This window comes from Ambystoma mexicanum, chromosome 9 (genome assembly GCF_040938575.1).
Source record: "Ambystoma mexicanum isolate Mex_15411 chromosome 9, UKY_AmexF1_1, whole genome shotgun sequence".
NCBI lineage: Eukaryota > Metazoa > Chordata > Amphibia > Caudata > Ambystomatidae > Ambystoma > Ambystoma mexicanum.
Genome location: NC_090931.1, coordinates 51151715 through 51172316, shown reverse-complemented (window position 1 = coordinate 51172316; position 20602 = coordinate 51151715).

The window sequence follows — 20602 nt, the reverse complement described above, 5'->3', positions numbered from 1 at the left end:
AAAAAATGTTTCGCCTTCCTCTAGCGGGCTGACTTTGGTTTTGGGGATATCATCTTCCTCCCCTTTGTAAGTTGCACAGTCATGCCGTAGCAAATCTTTGGCGGTGCATGCTTGTTTGAGGAACGTGGCTGGGTTCAATGTTTTACACCTTACAACATGGATGTGTGGGCTTGATACTATAATCTTATAGGTGCATGCCCACTGAGTGGTGAGAGTGGACTTTGAGTGATCCAAGATCATAAATAATGAATGCTCAACATACAGTGTTAGTGAGCACCCCATCACAATTGTGGAATTCCTTTCGATCGCAAAGGCTGCAGCAGCAAGAGCCTCTTCGCATGCAAACTGCCCCTGCATCACAGACTCGGGTGTGCCGCTGTAATAGACCAGAGGCTCGTGGCCCAGTGTACTTTTCTGTGTTAGTACTGGTGTCATGAGGGTGCCATTTGAGTGTGAGAAAATGTAAAACTCCTGTATACAATTTGGCGTGGCCAGGATGAGTGCTGTAGATATTACTTCCTTTAGCTCATTTAAACTCCTGATGATGTCTGCAGTCCAGTTTTTTGTGTTTCTTTCTTTCTGTGCTTCCTGGAGTTCCTGTAAGAGTGGCCTTGTGTATGCTATATAGAGAAGAATACATGCCCCACAATAACTGCACATTCCTAAGAATGTCTGAATGTCTTTCACTGTGAGTGGCACGCACTGTTGCTGCCCTGTCAGGGATGATCCTTTTTCCATCTTCAGAGATGAATTGCCCTAGGTAAATTACTTCCAGTTGGCAGTATTGGAGTGTTGCCTTGTCTACCTTGTACCCCTGTTGTGCTAGCAGTTCAATAGGGCAATGGAGTCCCCTCGACAGTTTTGCTCACTGTTACTGCACACTAGTAAATAATCTACGTATTGAATTATCGTGCTCGGTACCTGAATATTGCCTAAGTGTTCATGCAATATCCTATTGAATATACTGTGGCTTTCACAGTACCCCTGAGGCAAATGAGTATGTTCGTAGCGCTTTCCGCCCAGAGTAAATGCTGTGAGGTACTGCGAGTCTGGGTGCAGAGGTACTGAGAAGAAGGCATTTTTCAAGTCTATAACGGTGAAATGGGTTGCTTCCTTGGGGATGCTACACAAAATGGATGCCAGGTTAGGGACAAGTGGAAACTCCTTCTGTACTATGTCATTAAGGGGACAGAGATCCTGGATCATCCTCCAACTGCCCCTGTTGCTTTTTTGATAGGGTATACTGCCGTTTTGCATGGTGAGGTAGAGGTTACTATAATCCCTTGTTGTAGCAAAGCCTGCATTGTTTCTCTGATACCCTCCTCTGCTTCTCTGAACAATGAGTATTGCTTCTCCCCGGGAGTACTGCCCCACCCTTAAGTGTGATTCTTACAGGGGTCACTTCTTTTAGCATCCCTACATCCTGTGGGTTGGTTGTCCATACATGTGTGGGAACGTGCTGCAGGTCTGCCTGGCTGAATGGGGGTGGTGCGACCACAGCCATAAGGGGGCTCTGAACTCTTTGGTACTGCACAATTATCTTGCAGTGTATGCACATTTAAAGCATGATCTCCCTGTCATTGTTGTCATCTTTGAAACGCTCTACATCTGTTAATTCTTTGAGGGACACAGTGGGATCTATACATAAAACGGTGCTACTGGCATCCATGTGGGTCAGTCCCTAACACCACAAATCTTTTCGCAGACACTACTAGGTCCTCTAGGTACAGGGAGAGTATTGTTCCTCCAACTAGCTCTGGGGATACCACAGGTCGGAAGATGAAATCAGTGGGTACACTCCAGCAGGTTTTGGTGATCTGGGACACTGCTCATGCTAGCACATTAATGCCATAGATGAACAAGTTGACAGGAGAACTCTCAGAGTATAAGAGGGGGGCACTCACAACTTCCCCCCTCACTTTTACATCTAAATCATTTATGTAAGGATCCATTAAAACAGCCCCAAAAAATCCCTCCGTGTTGAGAGTTTTTCCATTTAGCGGGAAGTCACCTTCACTGATGCATGATTTTTCCACTCCTGAGTACACCATAAAGATGAATTATTTGTTCCCTATCTCTGCCCCCAACAACGGTCCCGCTTCTGGATTTAGGGTCATTGATAGGACTGGACATGCAAGTGCTCTCTGTGGGCTGTCCTAGTCAGTGTATGACTCTTTCCCAGGGAACGAGAAACAGTTTCCCCTACTACTGTAGCACATTGGAATGGTGCTACAGTGCCATTAGGCACGCTGCCGAAAGCGTTCCTATCCTGCACTCGCTGTGGGTTAAGGTGTGGCTGGTAGTGTTGAACGGCCTGCTGCGGGTGTGGCGGGGGCAGGGTCTGGGCATCTGGGGTGGTAGCTGTGTGCAGGCCTGGTGAATTTCGTATGGTATTGATGTCATCCTGGGAGGACACCCCTGGGGTTTCCCTTGGTGTGGACCATAGTACTGCTGTTGATTGTAGTTGTACCCCCATCCCAGCCTACTCCAGCACTCTCTTGAGAAATGCCCCCATCTCCCTCAGGTCCAACATTGCCCTGGACCCCTCCTTTTGGTCCCAGACTTCCAAATCCACCCTCCCTTGACCTCCAAAAACCACCTCATCCTTGCTGTTGTCCTCCTTGCCACTGAGGTCCTGAGAATTGTGGGTTGCCTCCCCACTGTCCTTGTCAACCTTCAGCCTACACTGCCACTACTCTTACCTGTGCTTAATTGGGGCGTACCCTCCCTCTTCCGTCTGTTCTGGCATTGGTCCTGTCAATACTGCAGCTACTTCACTAGTTTATTTTGGATCAGTTTCGCTTCCTCTGTCTGTCGCCACTGAATCGTTTCCTTCTCTCACTCTTATTTATTATTCTACAATGGTGAACTATAATACCTGGAAAAGTGATTTTGATTGATCCCATGCGCTGCCCTGTCCTGCTCGCCACATCTCTTTGACCCTGAGTGTCAGAGCCTTCAGTCTTCTTCTCCTGGCGCAGAGGCAGCACAAACGCCTCCCTTCCCGTTAGGTCTTGGGGCCTGGAGATTACACCATCGCAGGCTTCCGCGACCCTTCGGGGAAAGAGGGTTAGGGTCCGTGGAATGGATGGGTTGAGGGTTTTAGGGTCACCGGAAAGAGGTAGAGGAAGGAGTTGTGGATAGGAATGGGAGAATTAGGGTAACATGCTCCTTGGCTCCTGCTTCCATTCGATGGAGTCGTAACCTGTCACTCCAATGCTCTTACCACCTCTAGTGAACTCGGGAGCCTTTGTGCTGGAGCCCCAACCAATTTGGCCAACTGCTTCTGCAGAGCCTGTGAGGATACCAATGTCATTCACTAACAACTACAAAACATTTCCCAGATTATTGCATGCGAGATTCCCACATTCCTGCATGAAGAAATAGCATTCCCCACATTGCTTCATGTGAGGTGCAATTCTGCTATACGTGACTCACTAGACTCGCTCTGTCAGTAAAAGCAACATAAAACACAAACTTGAACTTAGCTTCCTTTTCAGGTGATCTGCGGCGACTGCCGTCTTTTCTATCCACGCACCGTTCTGCGGAGTCGTCTTCCACTAGAAACAAACAAGGAATGTCAGAACGGATGCGTGCGCTAGCTCTACCCTAGAGGGTTAATAGTTCTGAGATCGAGCGGCCCGAGCCTTTCGTTTTTTACCCACACGGGTCTTAGTAGTCAGGACCATGCAATGCCCCCCAAAGTGCATGCGGTAGTTATGCAAGCACTACCCATGCAAGGTTAATAGTTTGTGCCCAGTTAGTTTCGTTTTGTACGCGACTTGGTTTTCGTGGGTTTCGAGTTAGTTTTATGAGAAATCTCTTCCATGCAGTTAGCCGCTGCGCGTAGGACCATGCGCTACTTATCTCTTGATTGTGACGCGGGGCCTGGGGTGTGTTCTCAGGCGGGCTGGTGCCCCGCTGATGCTTGCCGACCGGAGCTCATCAGATGCACGTCTGCTCAGGTTGCTGGTCAGTATTGCGAGCAGCGCTCGTGGGGCGCGGCTCGCGCATGCGCTCTCGCGTGGGCGCGGTTCCCATGTGTCCTGCCGCCGGGGTCGCTGGGAAATGTAGTCTCTTGGCTGTTCTCCACCCCTGGCCATACGACCTGCTAAAGGGGTGGAGAACACGTCTTGAGAAGCCTGTTGGGCGCCACAGAGGCCCCCTCCTCCCTCCATAACCCCACATAGGGACCCTTTTCCCTGCCACCACCCCAACACTTGCCAGGGTCCTGACAGTACCTCCCCTCCCTCCGGTGGGCCCAGGTTTAGAGGGATTTCGTCGATGGAATTGGCGGAGGAGCCGAGGAGCATAAATATTAGACGCTGGTTCCCAGGACCTATCCTCAGGGCCATATCCCACCCAATCCACCAAATACCACAGTGCATCTCGCCTTACTCGTGAATCTAGGATAGCCTGGGCCTCGAATTCAGGGTACCCATCGATCAGGACAGGTGGAGGCTTCGTGGGTGGAATGAAAGACGGAGCTGGTTTGAGCAAAGCAACGTGAAATACTGGGTGCACTTTCATGTTTGCCGGTAGATCCAGTTTTGCTGCTACTGGTCCAATCAGAGCTGTGATTTTAAATGGGCCAATGAATCGAGGTTTGAACTTAGGCGACCCCTGTAACCGAAGATTCCGTGTTGACAGCCAAACCCTGTCCCCAATCCGGTATTGCGGGCTGGGACGCCTTTTCTTGTCTGCCTGTAGCTTGTATGCCTGTTTGGCTTTATCCAAATTGTCTCGTACCTGCTGCCAGATTACCTCTAGCTGCTTCTTTTTTGTCACCGCTGCTGGTACCTCTGGGTACTCGTATTGAGGCACCGGCTGAAAGCGAGGATGATGCCCATACATACTATAGAAGGGCGAGGTTTTCGTTGATGTGTGAAATGCGTTATTATACGCCAGTTCAGCCAGCCATATCACCTTTGCCCAATTGTTCTCTAAACCTTGTGTTCAACAACAAAGGTATTGCTCTAAAGATTGGTTCAAGCGTTCAGTTTGACCGTCTGTCTCCGGGTGATAGCTGGTTGAGAGCCTTATTTCCATTCCCACTGATTTGCAAAAGGCCTGCCAGAACCTCGATGTGAACTGTGGTCCTCGATCCGAAATTACATTATAGGGTATGGCATGTAAACGGATTATATGTTGTAGAAACAAGTCTGCCACTGTGCTAGCCGAGGGGGTTCCTTGGCAAGGAATGAAGTGTGCCATTTTGGTGAGATAGTCCACTACAACCAAGACGGCATTGTAACCGTGACTTTGTGGTAGCTCCACTATCAGATCCATAGACACGGTATGCCATGGGGTGGGTGGTGTTGGGAGTGGTTGTAAAACCCCTGCCGGTTTCTGATGCTCCGACTTATTTCTCAAGCAGGTTTCACATTTGGCGATGTGTTGTTGAACTTCCTGATTTAACCCTGGCCACCAGAAATGCCGGAGAAGTAATTCTACAGTTTTTTTCTTCCCTGGATGTCCCACGAAGGGTGAGTCATGGCACCATCGCATGGCCTGTTGTCGAAGAGGTACAGTTGGGAGATACAACGCTGATTTAAAGAAAGGTAGCCCGTCTTTCACGGTTTTGTTTTTGTCTCCGGCCGTCCAATGCACTAATTCCTGTGCTGACATGGCCTTTCTGATATCTTCAAAGATAGTATCCACAGCTATGCTACCTATGACACGACTTGGGTCCAAAACTGTCTTTGGCACGAGTTCTGATTGACTGGAATCCGGACTAGGTTCAGGGTACCGTGACAGTATGTCAGCTTTCCGATTTTCTATACCCGGACGGTATGTCACCACAAAATCGTATTCCGAAAATTGCGTTGCCCACCGAAGCTGTCTTGGACTCAATGCTTTGGCTGATTTCAAAAATTGTAAGTTTCGGTGGTCTGTATATATCGTGACAGTGTGTCGAGCCCCCATTAAGTAATGGCGCCATTCGTCAAAGGCTGTTTTGATAGCCAGTAGCTCCTTGTCTGCTATGGCATAGTTTTGTTCAGCTGGCAACAACATCCGGGAGTAAAAGGCAACTGGATGCAACTGACCGTCTTCATCTCTTTGTGATAATATTGACCCAACAGCATAACTGGAAGCATCGGTTTCCACAATGTACGGCTTGGCTGGATCCGGATGTCGCAGAACTGGCGCAGTGGTGAAGGCTGCCTTCAGAGCTTGAAAACCTTCCTCTGCCTTCTCGTCCCACTGGAATGGAACTCCTTTCCGTAGTAGTCGTGTCATGGGCTGCACCTTCTTAGCAAAGCCATCGATAAAACGGCGATAGAAGTTGGCAAATCCTTAGACAGTTTGAATGTCTTTCACTGAACCAGGGGAGGGCCAGTTTAGAACGGATTGCACCTTCTTTTCATCCATGGTGACCCCTTGAGGTGACAGAATAAACCCCAGGAATTCTACTGTTGTTTGATGGAATTCACATTTTTCTAATTTGGCGTACAAATGATGTTCCCGTAGCCTTTGCAGAATGGCCTTAACATGACCCTGGTGTTCTTTTGGGTCTCGTGAGTAGATTAGTATATCGTCGATGTACACTGCTGCGAATACATCGATGTAATCATGCAAAACTTCATCTAGAAAATGTTGAAACGCTGCTGGTGCATTGCAGAGCCCGAAGGGCATTACCTGATATTCATACAGGCCAAACTTCGTGCGGAATGCTGTCTTCCACTCGTCGCCTTGTTTTACCCGTACCAGGTGATATGCCCCACGGAGATCTAGCTTGGTGTAAATTGTGGATCCGCGTACCTGATCTAGCAACACAGGTATCAAAGGCAGGGGGTAACGATTTTTGATGGTTATCTTGTTAATTGCCCTGTAGTCAATGCACGTTCTTAGATCGCCTGTTTTCTTAGGCACGAAAAACAGGGGTGAGGAAACTGGAGACTTGGAATGTCTAATAAACCCATTAGCCAAGTTATTTTCGATATATTCTTTCAGATGTTTGTCTTCTGCTTCCGTAAGTGCGTATATTCGACTGCAGGGTAATACTGCTCCTTCCATTAGATCGATTCGGCAGTCAAAAGGTCGGTGTGGGGGTAGGGTCTCGGCCGCGGCTTTGCTAAAGACGTCCCGATATGCTTCATATTCCATAGGCAGGTCGGTTTCTGAACTTCCTCCTACACAATGAGTTACCTTCTCTGATGCTCCACAGTTCGCGTGACAGTGAGTGGAATTAAATTCCAGTACCCCGGTGCTCCAATCTATGGTTGGGTTGTGCCGCCGCAGCCAAGTTAACCCCAAAATAAACCCGAACTGGGGAGCCGCTATTACGTCAAAGCGGATCGTCTCCTGATGTGTTACTCCACAACTCAAGCGTAAAGGTAGCGTTTGCTGTGTAATCGGTCCTGAAACCAACTGCGAACCATCCACCGATTTGACTTCTTCTGGACGGGATTTGTCACACAATGGAATAGCCAGTTTCAAGGCCACCTGACGATCCACGAAACTCCCTGTGGCTCCAGAATCTACCATTAATGACACTGATGTCTGCTTTTCTTCCCACCTGAGGTGACCTGCTATCAAAACATGACCTGCCTGGCTATGTTGCACATTCGCTAAGATTTCGGGGGTGTCTTCAACTTTGCTCGTCCTTGCCACCCTCATGGGCGAGCGGTCTCGTTTCCCGAAGGACTTCCCTTGACAGGCCTGTTTGTACATTCCCGCACAAAGTGGCCGGCCTTGCCACAATATAGACACAGTTTCTCTCTTCGCCTCTTCTCTTTCTCCTCTTTAGACAGGGGCCCACGCACAGTCCCGATCTGCATTGGTTCGTCAGTTCCTCTTTCCGATGTTTTTGGGGTCTTTTGTTGATCGAGCCTAACTAGAGGCTTGTTCACCCACCTGCGCCGGTCTTGTTGCCTCTCACTTTGCCTTTGGTCCAATCTAAGAGTTAGATCGATCATTGTTGAACAGGTCTCTGGTTGTGGGTCAACCTGTGCTACTAGGTCTTTTAAATCCTCCCTTAGCCCTTGATAGAATAAAGCCATCCTTTTATCCTGGGGCCAATCGGTTTCCATAGCCAGTCGATTAAAGGCTGTGACATAAGTAACCAGTTCTCTGTTGCCTTGTTTTAGTGTCAACAGTTCTCGATCCTTCACTAAAGTTGCAGCCCTACGATTGAAGATTTTGCCAAATTCTTCGAGGAACAATTCCCAATCGTAGAGCAAACCGTCGTCCTTTCGGACCAAGGGGGTGGCCGATGAGGCCGCATCGCCCGTAAGGTAGGAAATTACAAACGCGGTGCGCGCTTGAGCTGTCCGAAAAACTGCTGGTTTGGTTAAGAAATGCAGTTGACATTGCATTATAAACTGATTAAAGTTCTGAGGTTCTCCATGGTACCTCTCTGGGGCTGCTAGGGGTATTGGTGATTCTGTGGACACTTGCACCTGTACTGGGATAGGGGATGACACTCTAGGGGTTGGCAGTGGCGTAGCTTGGGCCTGGCTTTGGATTGTTAAAGTATGGACCTGACCCGCCAGATTCTGGTAGTCCTGTCTGGTTGCGGTCAATTCCGCTTTCAATTCCTGAAGGAGTGTAACCACATCCGCCATGGTTGTACTGCCTGGGCGCCTGATTTGCATGTGGGCTCGCAATTCTGTCAGAGCCTTCAGTCTTCTTCTCCTGGCGCAGAGGCAGCACAAATGCCTCCCTTCCCGTTAGGTCTTGGGGCCTGGAGATTACACCATCGCAGGCTTCCGCGACCCTTCGGGGAAAGAGGGTTAGGGTCCGTGGAATGGATGGGTTGAGGGTTTTAGGGTCACCGGAAAGAGGTAGAGGAAGGAGTTGTGGATAGGAATGGGAGAATTAGGGTAACATGCTCCTTGGCTCCTGCTTCCATTCGATGGAGTCGTAACCTGTCACTCCAATGCTCTTACCACCTCTAGTGAACTCGGGAGCCTTTGTGCTGGAGCCCCAACCAGTTTGGCCAACTGCTTCTGCAGAGCCTGTGAGGATACCAATGTCATTCACTAACAACTACAAAACATTTCCCAGATTATTGCATGCGAGATTCCCACATTCCTGCATGAAGAAATAGCATTCCCCACATTGCTTCATGTGAGGTGCAATTCTGCTATACGTGACTCACTAGACTCGCTCTGTCAGTAAAAGCAACATAAAACACAAACTTGAACTTAGCTTCCTTTTCAGGTGATCTGCGGCGACTGCCGTCTTTTCTATCCACGCACCGTTCTGCGGAGTCGTCTTCCACTAGAAACAAACAAGGAATGTCAGAACGGATGCGTGCGCTAGCTCTACCCTAGAGGGTTAATAGTTCTGAGATCGAGCGGCCCGAGCCTTTCGTTTTTTACCCACACGGGTCTTAGTAGTCAGGACCATGCAATGCCCCCCAAAGTGCATGCGGTATTTATGCAAGCACTACCCATGCAAGGTTAATAGTTTGTGCCCAGTTAGTTTCGTTTTGTATGCGACTTGGTTTTCGTGGGTTTCGAGTTAGTTTTATGAGAAATCTCTTCCATGCAGTTAGCCGCTGCGCGTAGGACCATGCGCTACTTATCTCTTGATTGTGACGCGGGGCCTGGGGTGTGTTCTCAGGCGGGCTGGTGCCCCGCTGATGTTTGCCGACCGGAGCTCATCAGATGCACGTCTGCTCAGGTTGCCGGTCAGTATTGCGAGCAGCGCTCGTGGGGGCGCGGCTCGCGCATGCGCTCTCGCGTGGGCGCGGTTCCCATGTGTCCTGCCGCCGGGGTCGCTGGGAAATGTAGTCTCTTGGCTGTTCTCCACCCCTGGCCATACGACCTGCTAAAGGGGTGGAGAACACGTCTTGAGAAGCCTGTTGGGCGCCACAGAGGCCCCCTCCTCCCTCCATAACCCCACATAGGGACCCTTTTCCCTGCCACCACCCCAACACTTGCCAGGGTCCTGACACTGAGAATGTACTGGGCTGCGTCTTCATCCTCCCCCATTGTACACTGCATGATCGATTGTAAATCTGGGGTGTCGGGGAACATTCACTGCAGTGCGTCCCACGCCCTTCCTAGAATCTTGGTAAAAGACGCTCTATCATAAGCATCATTGCTCAATGTTACTCCTGGGTAGCCTGATTTGACCCATACTGATTCTGCCTGGTCCTCAACTGCGACCACTAATAAGCTCTTGATATCCCCTATTGCTAAGGGCACCCCACTGTGTTTTTCTCAAACGCATAAATCCATTTGCCAGCCCCCGCTGTGAGTTGTGGGAGTGCTTTAAGGAGGTTATTTTTATCCATTTGTGACCAGGGTACATAATGGTGTCTTCCTGCCCCCTTGATTATTAACTGCATTTGCTTTTTCATTTTTCTTTTTCCACTCTTAGCCACACTTCCCTTTTTTCTTGCCCATGCTATCCTGCGAAATCTCTCCCTTAGTCTTCCGTCCCACATACTTTCTTGGGGTGGGCTGGGGTGCTTGTTCTGCGTCTCCTTCCCCATCGTCCTCTGTCTCATCAAAGTCACTCCAATATTCTTTGTCTCCCCTTTGAGACCCCACTTTCTCATAGTCCAAACTGTCTGTTTATCTGTCTCTCTCCATGTAAATAGTTCTTATGGGCACACTGTCTATTCTGAATAAGAAGTCACCCGACTTCCACTCATCTCCTGCTGCTGGTGCTGGCGCCCCTATAGGCGGCACTGGTGTATCTACTTTGGTTGCATTGCATGCTGCCCTTAGTCATGCCATTTCGGTCCATGTGGATGCTAGTGTATTTCCAGGTCTCTGGCACTCACACCAGTATGGGCAGTAACTTCTGGGGGCAAGACATATGGTGGAGGTGGGGCTGTGCTTGGTGTAGCTACCATCGTGCCCGCCGATACATATGTTGGGTTGTTATACCCTTCCGCTGGGTGAGCTTTGGGGGATATATCCCTTTTTTCCCTACTACTGTCTTTTCATTTTCCCCTTTGTCTGTCTCCTAGCTAATGTCGCGTGTCGCCTTCTCCCCTCTAGGATCCTCTGTGTCCTCAAACATTTTCCAGAGGTTCAATACTTCCCTTCTATTCTGCAATGGTCTCCCCTTGTATTCCACTGTCAAATATGTGGACATATTTTCCAACATGTTTCTGTCAAAGGAACCCTGGTCTGGCCAGAAGTGGGGCCCCCCCGGCTCCTTTAGCCTCAGTCATCCATTGGTTGATATTTCTTAATCATCTCACAATATAGGGGTAGGGCCTTGCATATGTGGTCTAGGGGAGTTTCTCCCCGCATTGTCATGTCTCTCGTGTGTCTAGACTGTGGGACTGCGCCTAAGCTACTGTGTCACAGTTAAACAGTACTTTGTTCAGTTCAATAGACATACAGTTAAGTCTTGTTTCTAATATATCCTAAGGGCGTCAACAAGTTACACAAAAGCAGAAATCATCAATTTAATTCCCCCTGCGCTGTCTCCCACTAGATCTTTTCACACACACACAAACACACACACCTCACACTCTCCTGATAGGCTCACACATAGACACCAGGCCCGGGAGGATAGCTCAGTGCAACGTGTTCACCTTGAAAGCAAGATGACACAAAGCAACACAGGTTCGAAGCCCGGGTCGGCTCTTAGAAACCTCTGTGTATTTAAGCGCATTATAAATAGCAACTAAGACAAAAAACAAAAAAAAACCATTACACAACTAAAAAGAAACAATTCCTATAACAGCACCTCGATGTCCGCGGGCTGTGTGAGCACTTTAAAAATGCAAATAAATAAAAATAAAAAATAAATACCTGCCCCTTCTGGGCCTCCTCCTTACACTTTTAACAAAACAAGCTAAAATAGCAACCACTACTATTCCCGAGCTCTCTAAATATACAGAGTCCTATATTTATACTTATATTTTTACCACACTGGTCCAGACAGTGTACATGGTGCCACCTTCTCCCCTCACTCTGGTAGGCTCCCTCTCCTTCTATTCCGTTTCCTTAATGTCCTTAAAAAGTCAATAAAAAAGCCAAAAAATCAGCACACGCCATAAACATTACCCATTCTGAATTCCAATCACTGCGTGTTCTCAATCTTCACACTGCTCCATGCATCCAACCCTACTTTGTTATCCTCTGCAGGCTATAATCATGTGCGTTCGTTCTCCTGAAGGCCTCAGTTCACGGGGTTCCACAACTGGCCTGCACCTCTCCTTAGGGCTGCACCCCACTCCAAAGAGCAGGCGGGATTATGCTAAAACGGCTCCCACAAGGCCACTCAGCGTACACGTTTTGGGACTGGTCACTGTAGGTGGGTACAGCCCTTCTGGAGTTGCAAGTCCCTGTTAACGTTCAAGGCAGAGTGAATACAACCCTCTAGTGAAAGAAGCCAAGAGATAGCTTGGAAGGATAACAAGGTTTTAATTGTACATAATACAAAATATCAGCAAAGGACTTTGTTGCTCGAGAATGTTATTGTTCTAGAATGATTGTCATTGCCTTTTGAGACGCCACAGTGTCACTGTGGATGTCACATATAGGGTCTAAATCTGCACAGGTCATTGGTAAGACAGTATACATGGTCCTGCTCCATAGGGGATGCCAGGGTACAATTGGTTAGCTTCTCTCTGCTGTCTGTCAGGCTCCACGTGGGTCAGCTGGGCTCATATCACTGACGAGTGAAGGTCGGGTCTCTCATAAGTAACAAATGTCTAAATTATTATGCTACTTCTAAGCCTACTACTACATCACTGTGGCATGCACCTGGGAGGCTCAGGGACTGGTGCCAGGGGGGCGGGGGGGATAAATACAGTCGTGCTGACCCATACATTCTGGGCTTTGGTGATACTGCTCCTCTCGCACCCAAGGCTTCCACCCGGGTCGGATTTACCAGTTTAATGATATCCACTACAGAATAATAGCTCATTTTACTATAGCTGATATGATAGCTCAGTGGGTTGAGTGCTCACTGCTGCGATGTGTGTGTGATTTTCAGGTTTGAATCTCAGCAAAGCCATCTCAGCCTTTCATCCTTCTGAGGTCGATAAATGAGTACCAACACAGGTTGGGTGATATTGAGTGCATATTTGTTCTATAAAAAAGAGCTTAAGCAAAAGTGCTATACGATAACATGTTATCTTTTGTCCTTGGATGTCTGCTTGCATTCACAGTAATTTGACAATATGGATCTATACACAGAGATATTAATAATACATATGGTGCTCCATTCTTGTATGAAATGTACATCACATCAGTGAAATCATAACCATATTTTTCGTAGTGGACTTAGGAACAATGCTATTTGATGGTGCTTCCTGTTTTGTCAAGGGGTGATAAGTCGTGTTTCACTGCTTCCCGGGATGTCACTTTCAGGTCGAGTCAAAGTACATCACTTCTGTGATGTCATCAGAGGTCAAGGGTGATGAGGCAAAGGGTGGGACACTTTTTTGAGGCAAGGGGTGGGTCACTTTTTCTTGGGTGTCCGGGCCTATTTCTTTTCCCAATCTGACCCTGGCTTCCACCCTCATCTTGATCTATAATGTATCCCTCCCTGTACCTCGTATTACAAAGAAATATTTTACACTGAGGGAGTGAAACATTTGCATGTGCTTAAATCTTTTATGGTCACTTTGTTTATGCTACAGGCTGGGGTCACCCACTATCATGGAATGCAGGGGTTTGGGGGTTGGGTCAGGGTGTTGGCTCTGGCTCTGGGTAGGCTGGGTGGGGGTTAGAGGTATACAGACAGCTTGGCTGTGATGAATGGGAACTGCGAGGAGCCTGATGTTGTCTAACGGCCTTGCAGGGTGCATTCCTCCCAACGATACTAAGTAATTGAAACAGTGAAGGGAAAAGTGGCCGCTTCCATGAGAACTGGTTATGTGGGCCCATCCTGTCTTAATGATCTGGGCCTCCTTGAGCCCTTCCATGGAGCTGAGAGTTGTGTAGCATGGCCATGCAAGACTGTGCCTTTGCCATAATCACAAAATGGCGTTTCTTTCTATTCGTATTCTAGGGTTATGCATCTATTGTTCACGCTATATTATATCTGCGCCAAGTTTTATAGCATGGCTCTTTCTCCCCTTGTACACTACACAATTTCATATGAGATTCGCCCCACCTTAAAGTGCCTAGGGGGGTGGGACAGACTCATTTCCATATCAACATTACTGCTGACACCAGACAAAGAGGCAAACTACTGCTCGTCCTATTGACCTATCTCTATTATTAACCTGGACAATAAGATCCTGACCAAAATATTGGCGTCCAGATAGGCGCTGCTAATGCACAAACTGGTGGGGCGGGATCAGTTAGGATTTATCCCGGGACAGTCCACCTCACACGGGATACATAGGATACTTGGAGTGATGTCTGCAATACAACGAGAAGACTCCATGGAGGCAGCACTTTTGGATGCTACAAAGGCATTTCACTCTGTTAAGTGGCCTTTTATGTTTGCAGCTTTACGTAGAATGAGACTGGGGAGGAGTTTGTCTCCCTAGTGTCGTTCCTATATACCCTACCCAGGGCCAAGATTAGAGTGAACAGCCAGTTCACGCTGATGATACCATCAGAGAGGGGGACGCGGCAGGGATGCCCTCTATCTCTGCTGCTGTTTGCACTGGCGATTGAGCCCCTGGCCGAGCTGATCAGGAGCCATCATCTGGATAGTGTAGTGCAATTATGCACACAAACGCTGGTTGTTTCACTCTATGTTGAAGACATGGTGCTTTATGTCACGGATCCACAGCGTAACCTGGAACCGAACATGGGGAATATAGATCAGTTTGGAAACTGCTCCGGGTTGAGAATCAACACCACAAAGTCAGTTCTCTTTCCATTAAGGGACATGTTCCCTGATGGGCAGTTCCTATCGCTAGAGGCAATGAGAGAGAGAGTGGCCCTTTCTCCTCTAGATGTATTTTCCCTCAGGAGTCGGAAGTAGCCCCGGTTCTGGTTAAGAGGCTTGGAAAAGTGTACGGAGTACGAGTAACATCCACACTGTATGGCATCTGCATGGCCGCTAAGTGGGAGGAGATTGTCCCTCCCGGAGCAGGTGAGAGAGTGCATTGGGATGTGGCATATAGGATGAGACTTGGGACTGCTGCTGTGGGGAAAAGAGAAGAGTAGCCATTAACTCTAAATTCAAACTGATATACTTTAAATACCTACATCAATTCTACCACACACCGTCCTCCCTACAAAGGTTTACCCAGACACACTGGAAAACTGTGCAAGATGCGGCACAATCCCAGCTGACTTGGCGTGGAGCTGCTTGGGGGTTAGCGAGTTACTTGGAAAAGGTCTTTGAAGTTTTAAGCGCAATAGTGGGAGACAATATGGCCCTGCAACCACTGACTGCGCTGCTGGGACATACAGCTCAGATCCCGAGGGGTGTGAGAAGGCTGATTTGTTTACTACTTGTCCTTAAGAAGCAGGTGGCAATGGTGCGTGGAAGGTGCCAATCCCCGAAGTTGGAACAGTGGCGAGCTGACATTTTGTACTATAATGAAATGGAAACAGAGCTCGGCAGGTTGTCTTAGTGTCATACCAAACCCAGGGTCATCTGGGGTCTGTCGATACAATATCTGATCTCCTCGTTTTAGAGACAGGACAGGATCCATAGCAGTTTGTAAACCCCTGTAGGATCTACACAATTTGCATGTGGAGCGGCAGTCTGAGATGGGTGGGGGGAGGGGAGCAACCTGAAGATACCAGAGAAAATCAGATCACTGTACAGACTGAGCTGACAATAGCACCGGCAGGTTGTATTAGTACAAGAGGCGATGTATAAATGTGTTGATGATATAGAATGTGCCCAAGATTACCACCACTTTGCTCAGGAGATGTTGCTCCTTCATATGTTCTTGCTTTTTATGTTGTTTGGTGCTAATGCAGCGGTAGAAAAGTTAATAAAAAATGATTTTAAAAAAGGAATGGGAAGGAAATATGAGAATGCTGGGAAAGGTGTAAATTGCAAATCAAAGGAACAGTGCTTACGCCTGAAGGATGGACTGATGGACTGGTTGAACGCAAAGCAGCAGCATTAAATGGACAATGGGAAGTAGTTGCGGTAAATGCTGAAAAAGAATGCAAATATCAATGGCCGAAGATTACAAGATTGTTGACATGGGTCGACAATGAGGGAGAACCAATGCGGATACTACCCCTGAAGAGTGTGTCCTAATGTTTCAGAACATATTCTACAGTGAAAGTTGGAGAGAATCGCCAGTGTGACTGAGTTTTAGATGTACCAGGCATGAAGGAAGGAACAGCAGTCCTGATGGATCATTATTGGGCCTGTGGATCAGAGGTTGTTCATTGGTGCTGATAAGCATACCAGCCTTGGTGGTACTACAAAGTGACGTGCATATTACAGACTTTCCAAAAATGGACACACACCTGAGAAAGAAAAGATCATTTCATCGAAGCAGACAGAGGAGAAGCAATTACTTCTCAGCAAAATCAATAGAAGCCTATTATGACATTCCAGATTAGCATACGTTGTTTAGCAGAACAGCAGTGATATTTACAGCTATATTTCTGCCAGGAATTCAGACTGCAGTGAATGCTAAATGGTTACAGGTAAACAAATGGGAGCTGCTGCAAACGATCAATACGACAATAAAATGATTAAATGTGATTAGAGAAGAATGGAGGGCAATCAGGCTTATGTCCCTCCATAACATGTCCTGGACTTAATCACAGAAATGGAAGGAGGCGTGTGCGGCAAGATCGGGCCTTCCTGTTGCACATTATAGCTGCCCATGATGGAGATAATGCGACTCTGACAGAAGCAATAACGATGTCAACCTTGCACACAAAGATGAAGGATGAAGTTAATGAGCCTGAGGATGATGGCTGGTTTTCATCACTGTTCTCGTGGATTCCAAGTTTGTTGGCGGTTGCCTTCAAATTACTTGGAGTAGTACTAGTGTTTGTACTGCTAGGATCTTGCCTCATAAGGATTGTCTTGGGACAATGTAAGAAGACAGCCAAGAAAGCTATTGGGATGAAGATAATGATTGACATAGATTCTGGAGCTGGTTAGCAGATGTAAAATTAGGAAAGCACCTGTGAGAATATAAAGAAAAGTACCCTTGCACCTCCAGGAACGAAGTTCAATTATCCTAAGGATCATAATAAATATGCGGGATGGTGGATATTCTGTCCACCATCAGGAGTTTGTTGCCACATGACCTGGAGTGTCGATGAACACATAGTGCAAGTCACCTGAGGGGGGTGACAAAGATGTGGATTCCAATGAAACAATCAAATGAAGACATGATAAAGGAGAATGAAAGTCAGATGAAGAAAGGAATGTGCTCGAGGACTCGACCAGAGGGGGAATGTAGAGCAGCAGGTAGACACATATACCTTAACTCCTGCACCCTCACCACCATCACACTGGACCAGCAGGAGAAGAGCTTGATGTGGGACCCCTGTGTTGTCCCTATACCGCATTGAGTGTACGAGAGACGTTATGCACTCAGACAACCATATTGAATGTACCCATACGTTGAGAGAGTGGATGGATGTCTGCACGCTCCATTAGACATTAAGGATTGCTAAGTGACATATGACAGGAGCACAGTGATGTCATGAAGATGTACGAGAATATGCTGAAACGATATGAAAATACTTAAGAATGACGATGTAACTGAAGTGATAAGAGAAACATGTACGAAATGATAAAGTAATCATGTACGCATAAAGAAGATGAAGTAACTTGTAGATCAATAAGTATAAATACTCAGCAACACAAGGTAGACAAGACAAATAGATGCTTGCTATAAAGGAATGTATAACGTGGCAAGGACGGCCATAATTGGAAAATGGATGCTGGCTTGTGTGAAGATTCATTCTAACTACCACAAAAACAGATCAGGACTGAAAAGTTAGGAGATGCTGAAAATGGCTTCATGCGCGAATGAAGAGGAGTCTATGTTCGCTTCGGATCAACAATGCTATTTTGAGAAATTACTGCAAAGTACAAAGGGAGGCAGACGGATGAGTCATAGACATGAGATACATTTCTCTTAGATCAACCAAGATGAAAGCATATGCTAGAGCCAAGTATTTGGACAATTAACAGTGAATAAGACTCATACAAGATAGAGTGAGCAAGTCTCTAGAAGCCAAGGGAGGAATGACACCGAGCTGAATTAAATCAAATAGCAGTTAATAGGAGGTCTAAATGGACAAATTTGTGGTCTCCTCACATGTGATGCAGAAGACAAAAACAAGGGCTATTCATTAAGCTGCAGTTGAAGATAAATGATGGGCTTATACTCCCTTGAATGTCCCAGAACAGAGAGCAATGCCAAGGTCAACTCCAGAGACGGGAAACTTTATTTTATGGTAAAACTGATGAGAGATGATTGCCTAATTGGGAACGTGGGGAGTAATCTGACGTGACTCAAGCACCTGGGTTTCGTTTTCCTTATGTGCTGCTAGTGAGCCGAAAGTCCAAGGTTGGGTGGGATGCCAACCAATCAATGGGTGTATGGGACAACCTGTTATACAATGTTGCACTGACCAATCTGCTGCCATTTTGTCCACTATGATCAGTATTATACGTATTTAGAGATAGTTTGGGGTTTGTCTTACAGATAAGAGACCACCAATGTAGTACTAACCCATATACTTTCTATATGTGGATCTGTTCCCCTAACCAATCCCTCCTGCCAGTATTTTTTATGGTTTGCCAAGTAGGATGACGTCATAAATGATGCATATTGGGGTATAAGACCTTTGTATAATAAAGTTTGTTTGTGTGTGTGCAAATATCAGGTGATGTCTGTCAGTGTACCATGCTTTATTAAAATAAGACTAAAGTAGTGCTTTTCCATATTCTATGATTCTGTTCCATTATTTTGTCTGAGAGCTTTTATTGGTAATCCCATCTAGGACAAGAGACGCTTCATAGTGCTAGAGCACCAAACAGTCACACCGCTGTTTCTCGACTTGAGAAAACTTGTTATTAGTACCCCAGTATGACATGCCAGGGTACTTATAGCAATAGAACCCTCAGAGGGGGCATTACAGGTCAGGTAATGCCCTTGGGGCTACATTTAAACCCTTGCTTCGCTCGGGCGTCTAACTATTGCCAAAGGGGCATTCCCCTACCGGTAAAGCCCCCCACCTCGGGTTCTATTGCTTAAAAGATATATTCAAATCTTCAATAGCGAACCCATCGGTGGAACCAATATTGCCATATTATTTCATGACCCCTTCCATGGCATATGAAGGCAGCACCTGTGTTAACATGTGGTTGGCATCTAAAATATTCTTGTCTGCTTCAGTACATATTTGGCATTTTAAAATGTTTACATTTGTGAAACTTTTTTTACTCCTGCAAGCCACTTCCGATAATGTCACCAGGGTTAAAGAGAAACTTATGCCATCCAGTTCAAACATCAAGTGACATCACTTCCTGTGATGTCATCAGGTCTGTGATATCACTTACGCTACCCCTGGCATTTTGGTGAATCGACGTCCCTGTTTGTAGGCAGTGTGAAGTGTATGGGAGCAGTGTTTGTAATGCTTGGAACAGGTTGCTCCTAAAATGCCAACTCTTCTCCAAGGGATACTGACCTTAGGACTCCCTAAGAGTGACCCCGCTGTCAGATGGACTACCCAGGTGGCTGCTGTGAAGTGCCCTAGTCATCTGACACCCCGTGAGCCCCCCCAGCCAACAGAGCACACTGGGCACAATGCTCTCTCTCACCGCAAACATTCCCCCCCATTGTTTTATTCAACCAGGCACCCATTGTCCCCCACTCAGTCCGATGGACAGGCTGTGCAGGTTCAGGGGTCCAATGTATAGTCCTGGAGGTGTGCAGGTTTCCCCTTCCCACTCTCTGGGGATATCTCCTGCTGCCTTCTCGGCTCTGACTCTCCTCACCTGTGTCCCCTTGATCCAGGGAACTTGGCGGGTAGCCAGAGCCATCACCCTCGTCGGGAACGTTGTGACAGTCTCTCATCAGGGTCACCTCCAGCCTGGCATTCACAGTCACTTCTGCTTGGCTGGTGTCCCGCACCTTCCTGAAGAAGCTGGCGTTCCGTGTGACCTTTGCAGTTCCGTCGGATGCTGTCACCATGGAGTCATTGACTGCAACCACGTACAGGGGGTTAGGCTCATAGGTCAGGGACAGCTTGCCTTGAGGGCGGCGGTTTCTCACCAGTACCTCATCTCCGGGGTGCAGCTGATGCTGTCGCAGGCCCCTCCTCACGTTCTCGCCATCCGTCCATACTCTTCTTTCCTGTTCAACATGAGCATTGTCAATCACTGCTGGCTCCCGCACACTTGCATCAGGTATCAGGCCCCTCGGGCATCGCTGAAACATTGCCTCTGCAGTGCCACTCCAGTTGACGCATGAGGGGTAGCTCTGTACTCCCTCAGGAATTGGTATAGTTCCAGCTGAAGGCACTGGCCCTGTCCATGGGCAATTTTTAAGACTTTAATGAGAGTCCTCATAAACCTCTCGGCCTCGCCGTTCACACACAGCCAGACAGGCGTGATCTTTCAGTGATGGATCCCTTATTCTACCATGAGCTGTGTTAACTGTCCCCTTTGAACGGTGGTCCATTTTCCGAGCACAGAGTCTGGGTCAGCCCATGAGTGGAAAAGATCTTCTCGAAAGCCACCGAGACCATGTCAAATGACACTGGGCCTCATT